We start from the raw sequence: 9,309 nt of genomic DNA on the forward strand, positions 1-9,309 counted from the left end.
ACAAACATCATCCAAAGCATAGTTTAAAATCTCACTATTAAAGATTGTCACAGATGGGATGGTGAAATCTCTCTTCGGTTGAAAGTTGTATGCTGTTTCTTTACATTTAATCCAAGTATTTGAAAAACATTAAGATCCCTTGTGGCTATATACTGAGGACTGAATTGGGCATTGCAGATGCAGAAGCATTTAGGCAGATATCATAAATAAAAGCAGCAGCAGGATTTAAGACCATTCGAAATGAGGGGGCCCATGGGAAACAGAATGTATGCCCCACATAAAGACTTCCGAAGTCAGAATGGTGTTAATACCATGGTCAGACCAAATTCACATCTCAGAGCTGCACTGAGAGAGTGATGCTGTGAATCTGGACCTTCACTAAGTAACGTCCTCTTTCTTCCTAACAAGAATGAGTCCAAGATGGCACTGTGGCACAGTGGCACAGTGGGTTCAGTCTCTGCCTGCGGCGCTGGCATCCCATATGGACGCCGGTTCTAGTCCTGGCTACTCCTCTTCCGATCCAGCTCTCTGCTGTAGGAAAGCAGTAGAAGATGGCCCAAGTGCTTGGGCCCCTGCACTTTCATGGGAAACCCTGAAGAAGCTCCTGGCTCCTGGCTTTGGATCGGCGCAGCACCAGCCGTTGCAGCCATTTGGGGAGTGAACCAGCTCTCTGTCTCTCCCTCTCACTGTCTCTAACTCTACCTCTCAAATAAATAAAATCTTTAAAAAATATCAATACTAATTGATGTTATATTGCAGAGATATTTTGGTTTACCTCTGCACATAGTTCTGTAGACTAGATCTCAGTCAACAAGTACTGCTGAGTCATAAGTTAAGGGATATTTAACCCTTTAGTATATATTACCACACAAAACTACCCATTTGTATTCCAACTCACACTCTATGAAAAAAAAATTCTCTTGCCAATACAAAATTACAATCTTTTAATTTTTGCTGATGTACTGAGTAAAAACAAATGGCATCTCCTTAAGAAATTTTGCATGTACTTAATTACTAGTGAGGCTTTGATGTTTTTGGTCATTTAAATCTTCTTTTATGTGAATTGCTTACTAAGGGCCTTTGCTGATTTTTCTACTAAGTTCTTTATTTTTTCATATTCCTTTTGGGATTCCTTTAGGAATTGTGGGTATAAAGGCATTGTCTGCTTCAGCTAGCATTCGAAAGCCTGAGCGGCAGTGTAGAGTACAAGGTTATGAGCATAGTCCCAGAAGCCAGGCTGCCTTGGTTCTAATCCTGGCTGGACCACTTGCTAACTGTGTGGTCCTGGCCAAATTACTTGACCTTTCTCTATTTCCCGGCCTGAAAAATGCGAAGGATAATCGTGGTGCCTATGTCACACCCTTGTAGGATTAAGTGGGTGAGGACACATTAGATCAGCATCTGGCACATGGTGAACATTTTAGGAAGCAGTTTTTATTGTTATCTGTTGCAAGTATTTTCCTATATGCTGCTCATTTTTCAACTGTGCGCAGTATTTTATAATGAGGAAGTTCACATAAGAATAGAGCTCATTGGTGTTTCTTTTCTGAGCCTCTGGATTTCAGGACTTTCCTGGAGGAGGCCTTCTCCACAGGAGGGAAAGTCACTGGTGTGGAGGCCACGGGTGGCTCTGGCATTGGCCCATCACCCCTCACACACGCTCCGTGCTGTGTGCCTGGAAGTGACCTCTCAGGCCTGCAACTGCCCAGTGTTGCTTGCCCCATGGCCTCTTTGGGTCTGGTCAGTGAGACACATTGGTGTGAGAGCAGGAGATGGGATTAAAGACAGAGAAGTCCATGTCTTCATTTGCTTTCTCTTTCCCTTAACAACCAAAGGTTTACCCTCTATAAATAATTCTTCTTGGGCCGGTGCTGCAGCTCAATAGGCTAATCCTCCGCCTGCGGCGCCAGCACACCAGGTTCTAGTCCCGGTCGGGGCGCTGGATTCTGTCCCGGTTGCCCCTCTTCCAGGCCAGCTCTCTGCTGTGGCCAAGGAGTGCAGTAGAGGATGGCCCAAGTCCTTGGGCCCTGCACCCACATGGGAGACCGGGAGAAGCACCTGGCTCCTGCCATCGGATCAGCGCGGTGCGCCGGCCGCGGTGGCCATTGGAGGGTGAACCAACGGCAAAGGAAGACCTTTCTGTCTCTCTCACACACTGTCCACTCTGCCTGTCAAAAAAAAAATAATAATAATTCTTCTTTTACCACTTGTCAGTTCAATCCTTTGTAAGTCCTATAAATGTCTAGCTGGGCCTTTGATTAATAAAGCAATTGAAATGAAATGAATTAAAATGTAAGACTACAAAGTTTTAGTTAGGAGGAAAGCACTCTTGTCCCAAATCTATGAGTTACTGAGCAACATATTGGATAAAGTCTATAGTTCCTGGCCGCTCATATTTTCTCATTCATGCTGAGAGAAAGCTAACTGGTTGTTTCAGCAATGTAAGGAACTTGGTTGAGATTTAAGGCTGTGCTCATGTGTTGGAGTATGAAAGCATCCTCCAGGATGAATATTTGTGTTTTTCTGTTGGAGGAGGAAAGTGTACTAGGGAGGGAGGGAGTGGATGGTGCTGCTGTCAACACATAATTAAAAGGATTTTTTCCAGGTCATGTTTTTAAGGGACCTATGATTCTTGTGAGATAACAAGGATAAAATGTGGCTTGAGCTACAGAAATATTAGAAGAATTTTTAGTGACTGTATACAGAACCTTTGGCCTGAGTCCTGAGATGAGTTCCGAGTGCTACACTCCTTTACAATGACCCCATGATAACTGTGTGAACATTGCCACTTTAAACCCATCTTTTATAAATATGAACACCATACCATAGACTTGGGCATGAGTAGAAAGACTGAATTAGAGGGGCCGACGCTGTGGCATAAGCGGGTAAAGCTGCTACCTGCAGTGCCGACAACCCATATGGGTGCTGGTTGAAGTCCCAGCTGCTCCACTTCTGATCCAGCTCTCTGCTATGGCCTGGGGAAGCAGTAGAAGATGGCCCAAGTCCTTGGGCCCCTGAACCATGTGGGAGACCTGGAAGAGGCTCCTGGCTCCTGGCTTCGGATTGGCGCAGCTCTGGGTGTTGCAGACATTTGGGGAGTGAACCAGTGGATAGAAGACCTCTCTCTCTCTCACTGCCTCCTCTTCTTTCTACGTAACTATGACTTTCAAAAAAAAAATGACTGAATTAGAAATGTAATTCTCTATGTAATGGTATATTACAGACAAATAATATTTAAAAGTAGAAATCCATTCTCCATCACTGTGATTATTACCTGCTTGTCCTTCATTCATTTAGGGACGCTGTCCCCTTCCTCCTATCTAATTTGTTCTGAGCCATTTGGTATTTTCTTTTTTTTAAGATTTATCTATTTATTTATTTTAGAGTCAGAGTTAGAGATGGAGGGAGGGAGGGTGGGGGGGGAGAGAGAGAAAATGAGAGAGCGAGAGAACAGATTCTTTCATTCTCTGGTTCACTTCCCAAACAGCCGCAACTGCGGGAACTTAGCAGAACTGAAGCCAGGAGCCAGGAGTTTTTTCTGATCTCCCAAGTAGGTGCAGGGGCTCAAGCACATGGGCCCTCTTCCACTGCTTTCTCAGGCCATAGCAGAGAGCTGGATCGGAAGTGGAGCAGCTGGGACATGAAATGGTGCCCATATGGGATGCTGACGCCCCAGGGAGAGACTTAACCCGATGAGCCACAACGCTGACCCCATGGTATTTTCTACTAAGTCAGTCTCCATGATGTTAGCTATGAATAAAATGTAAATGTAAGTACCCTTGAACTGCTGCTCTGGCAGGGTCTGGGGGCCCTGGGAGGTGTTGTTCTTTAAAGATTTATGTGAAGAATCAGGACCACCTGTTTCTGTTCCATGAAATCCGTTTCAGCTGGGACTCTAGGCACGAAGGGCTGCTCTCACACCCACCAGGTTTGGTGAAGGCCATCTCCTCCCTATAGTGCCCTGACTACCAAGAGGGAAGATGGACATCGAGTTAAGTTAGGAAAACAAACAGTAGAATTTGTAAGATATAGCCAATATTTTTGAAAATTATTTGGAGACAAAAACCTCTATAGAAATAGATGAGTTAAGTACTTAAATATTGCTTACTGATTAGCTCATTTATATTTTGTTCATCCATGACACTGTAAACTCTGAAAGAAGGGGAATATCTTGTTTAACATTGTGTGTTCAGCATTTAAACAGTAGTAGGCCTCTGGTAATTACTTAATGGCTATTTATTAAATGAATAAACAAACGAATTCATGAGCAAGGACTTAGAACAAAGAACTCTGAGGAATGAAGTTCTGAGCAAAGTGTAGGGTCGCCTCGAAATTACAGAGGAGGATTCTGTGGCAAAGTCACAGCCCCCTACCCCTTGGGTTCATGTCTGTATCCAAGGAGCCTGTGATTATGTTGTTACATGTCAAGGGGACTTATCTTTATGCTGATCTATCTGCTCTTATTTTTATTTTCAGAATTTTGCCTATTTTTTGAGAATTTTTTATTTGAGAGGCAGAGACACAGAGAGAGAGAGAGAGAAAGAGAGACCTGCTTTCTGCTAGTTCACGCTCCAGCGGTTGGGGCTGGGCCAGGCCGAAACAGGGAACTGAGAAGACAATCCTGGTCTCCCATATAGGTGGCAGGGGTCCCACTACTTGAGCCATTCCCTGCTGCCTCCCAGAGTCTGCATTAGCAGGAAGCTGGAATTGGAAGTGGAGCCAGCACTTGAACCTAGGTTTTCCAACGTGGGATGCAAGCATCTTAACCACTAGGCCAAAAATCTGCCTCTCCACTGATTTTAAAGTAAGGAATTAGGGGCAGGCACTGTGGCATAGTGGGCTAAACCTCTGCCTGCAGCACCGGCATCCCATGTGGGCGCTGGTTCTACTCCCAGCTGTGCCTCTTCCGATCCAGCTCTCTGCTATGGCCTGGGAAAGCAGTGGAAGATGGCCCAAGTCCTTGGGCCCTGCACCCACGTGGGAGACCAGGAAGAAGCTCCTGGCTCCTGGCTCCTGGCTTCAGATGGGCCCAGCTCCGGCCATTGCGGCCATTTGGAGAGTGAACCAGCGGATGGAAGACCTTTCTCTCTGTCTCTCCCTCTGTCTATAACTCTACCTCTCAAATAAATTAATAAAATCACTAAAAAATAAATTAAGGAATTATCCTGAGTTATGGGCCCAATGTAGGAATAAAAACTTTTAAAATGACAGAGGGAAACAGGGAGAGGTCAGGATCAGAGAGACTGGAAGGTTCTGTGCTGCTGGAGTTGAAAATGCAGGAAAGGGCCATTTCCTGGAAGCTAGCAAAGGCAAGGGAACAAATTTCCTATGGAGCTTCCAGAAGGAACACAGTCTTGCTGGTACCTTGATTTTAGCCTGGTGAGACCCATTTTGGACTTATAACCTACAGAAATGGAACACAAATTCGTGTTGTTTAAAGCCATTAACTTTGATAATTTGTTATAGATGTAATAATAATAATCCCCCTAGTTGGCAGGTATTTGTTGATATTCACCTGTCTCCTGCTACTAGTATTCCTGACTCTGCTCTAGGTACTCCCTTTCTCAACCCTCTGTTCCTGGACTTTGGGTAAAGTCAGTTTCCTCCTTCAGACCAGATGTGTGCATGTGATTCAGATGTGACCAGTTGGAGATCTGTGTTTGGTCATAGTCATTAGTTAAAGGATGGACATACCTGAGTGTGTTCCATGAGCCAAAAAATTCCTTTGTGCCTAAACTGGATTTTTTCCCAATTCTATCACCATGTTTTTAGTGAGGAAGCATAGGAGAGTGATAGAAACTGTATATCTATATGTATAGACACAGAAGATCCTGAAACTCTTTACTATTTGAAAACATTCGCTACTACAAGTCTTAATTATTACTAGGAAGTCGTTTTAAATATATGATAACCTTTGTTTAGTGATTTGTCTTCATTAGAAATTTTCACTTGGATTTCTTGTGGTTTATCTTTATTTAATCTATTTCTTAAAAACTCATCAACTTTATTTTCTACATAACAGTGAACTTAAAACATTTATTTGAATAGTAGAGAGAGACAGACAGACATGTCCTGTCCACTGGTTCTCTCCACAAATGCCTACAACAGCCTGGCTGAAGCCAGGAGCTAAGGATTCAGTCCGGGTCTCCCACATAGGTGGCAGGGACTTAACCACTGGAGCCATCAACTGCTGCCTCCCAGGGTGTGCATTAGCAGGAAGTCAGACTAGAGAGCAGTTGGGACCAGAACCTAGACACTCTGATATGGAATATGAACATCCCCAGCTATGGTTTATCTACTGTACCAAGTGTCTGCTCAGTAGATTTTTAAATTGAGGCATATCTTGCTAATGAGTTATTCAGTATTAAAGAACAAAGATTTCTGTTTGTGTGGAAGCCTCTCTTCTGAGGCTTCAGCTTAGATTGAAGGCTTCCCTGTTTCTCAAGGGCTGAACTTACTAAGGCCAGGTGGGTAATGCACTATATTGGCTGGGGGTGGGGGTGTGGTACTATGGTTGACCAGATGGCCTAAGTCTGTCTGGCAGTGCCCCAGTCACTCAGGACTAGTGCTTGTTGCTGCAGAATGTAGACACTTGGTGCTGATCCTTTGACTTTCAAAAGAGGCCAGAAATCTGGATATTCATAAAAAACCTTCAAAGCTTTGCACTTATATTCAGATTTCAACAATAATAAAAACTGTGTGGGTCATATCCTAAATGCACAATAGGAGTCATGCCTACAGGCTGTACTGTGGCTCTTAGGCTGCCAGTCTGCTTTCTAGAGTGTGTGGACTCACTCCTGCTCAATAGACGGTGTTAGTCTAGACATGATCATTGGTCTAGTTGTGGTTACTGTGCTTGTGACTCGCTTTCAGGTGTTTTGGGACATTATTAACCCTGGCATGTTCAATCTGCAAAACTGATGGCTCTATTTAAAACATGTGTGACAAGGCTGGCACTGTGGTATAGTTGGTAAAGCCACTGCCTGCAGCACTGGCATCCCATATGGGCACTGGTTAGAGTCCTGGCTGCTCTACTTCTGATCTAGCTGCCTGCTGGTGCACCTGGGAAAGCAGGGGGAGATGGCTCAAATCCAAGGACCCCTGCACCCATGTGGGAGGCCTGGAAGAAGCTCCTGGCTCCTGGCTTTGGACTGGCCCAGCTCTGCCATTGCAGCCATTTGGGGAGTGAACCAACAGATGGAAGATTTCTCTCTCTGTCTCCCTCCACCCCAACTCTGCCTTTCAAATAAATACAATATTAAAAAAAAAGTGTGTGAGGAAAGGCATACAATTGTGATTGAAAGGAATTAGAAGCAAAAACACAAGAAAATGATGAGAAAAGAGCCAAAGTTGCACATGCCTACTAGATGAATTATTTGAGTTGGCATGATTCAGAAGAGCAAAAGGATCCAACAACATGTGTAAAGTACATACGCACACACAAAATTAGCAACAAATGAAGAAAAATAGTTGACAAAACAGAAAAAATATTGAGTGTTTGAAGAATTTAACATAAAAATAGATACCAGTTAATCTAATACTAACTTAGAATAATTCTAGCAGTTTGTTGAGGAACTTAAACACCTTGACCATTTTGCTGATTCCACTTTTGTGGCAAGCCATTGTTATAACCATTGGGTCAAAATTCATCTTGATTATGAACTGGCCAAAGTATGAACACTGTGGCTACTGTGTAGCTATAAATGTGACACTTACAGATATGATCAGTGGAGAGGTTTGCCTCACTGATTTTCCATATTGATGAAGCTATTCTTTTATTTATTGTGATAAATATTACATAACACAGACTGTATCATTAGTTCAATGGCATTAAGTACTTTCACGTTGTGTGCAACCATCACCACTACCAACTTCCAGAACTCTTCCATTATACTCAGCTGAAATTCTAAAACTGTTAAATGCTGCTTCCCCATCCAGCCACCTGCTCCCCAGCCCCTGGGAACCACCATTTTCTTTTTTTGCCTATTTCAGTTTGATTTCTGTAGGTGCCTCATATAAGTGGAATCATATAATATTTGCCTTATTGATGTCATCCTTTTCTACAAAAGGATTTATTAAGTTAACAGATATTTATTAAACTTTTAGTATATGCAAAACACAGATTTACTTGCTGAATCCTCAATGGTATGGTCTTTACTATTTGCATAAGGGACAAGGGAGGTGCAGATGACAAAAATATATTTATTTTATTTGAAAGTGTTACAAGAGAGAGATCCTCCATCTGCTGGTTCACTACCCAAATGGCTGTGACAGCCGGGGCCAAAGTCAGGGGCCAGGAGCTTCATCCAGGTCTCCTACATGGATGCAGAGCAGCTGGGATGCAAACTGGAGCCCTCATAGGAAGCCGGTATGATAGGCAGCAGCTTAGCCCGCTATGCCAGAATGCTGGCCCCTGAGTAAATAAACCTTTAAAAGAGAGAGAAAGAGTTGTGCATGAAAGAGAGAAGGAATGTGGGAGTAAGAAGGAGAGTGAGAAAGACAACGTGTGTGGCTAAGCAGGAGAATCTATAATGGACACTGTGGAGAGACTGCACAGGGGCTGTACTCGGGGAGTGAAAATGCAGCATCCAGGAACATTCTAGCAGCCTGGGCGCTTGGTGGTAGAGGAGGGCAGTGCTTGGGGAAGCAGCATGCCGAGAAGTCTTGCTGAGAGGGGTGGGAGTTTCCTTCAGGCAACACAGCGATTAGCAAAGGGAAGGTTTACAGAGCAACAGAGGTGACCCCAGGGGAGCAGGGAAGAACAGAAATCCCTCTGAAGCGCTCACCTCAGGGTGCACCTTGCACGGACAATGAGGAAGTAATATTCAGCGTGGAGGCCACGCTGCCTGTCCTCCTCCATTGTGGTGCTGCCGGTGACCCACGTCATGGGATTCCATATGCCCTTCAGCAGGACACTCCCTAACGGCCCCATTCTCCTCTGCCCTTGGCCACAGCCAATAGCACTTGTCTTCCCCTGACCCTTGCTTGTGAGTCCAGCCACGTGATGTGCTCCAGCCAGTGGGCTGTGCACAGGTGAGATGCAAACATATGGAAAAGGCACAGGCATGACAGCAGTTGACCTCTTTCACCTCTCTCATCACCATGTGGACAGACCAGGGTGATGCTCCTTGACCCAGGAGGAGGGTGAGTGACACAAGCAGCAGAACCACTTCTACAGAAGCCAGGGAAGGTGAGATGACCTCCTGCCAACCTGCAGGCTCACAGGAACGTGGATACATCATACATACATACACCTAAATTCATATACTTACATAATTTTTTAATATAGGGCTTGCCTGCAAGAGTGGG

This window comes from Oryctolagus cuniculus, chromosome 13 (assembly GCF_964237555.1).
Source record: "Oryctolagus cuniculus chromosome 13, mOryCun1.1, whole genome shotgun sequence".
Classification (NCBI taxonomy): domain Eukaryota; kingdom Metazoa; phylum Chordata; class Mammalia; order Lagomorpha; family Leporidae; genus Oryctolagus; species Oryctolagus cuniculus.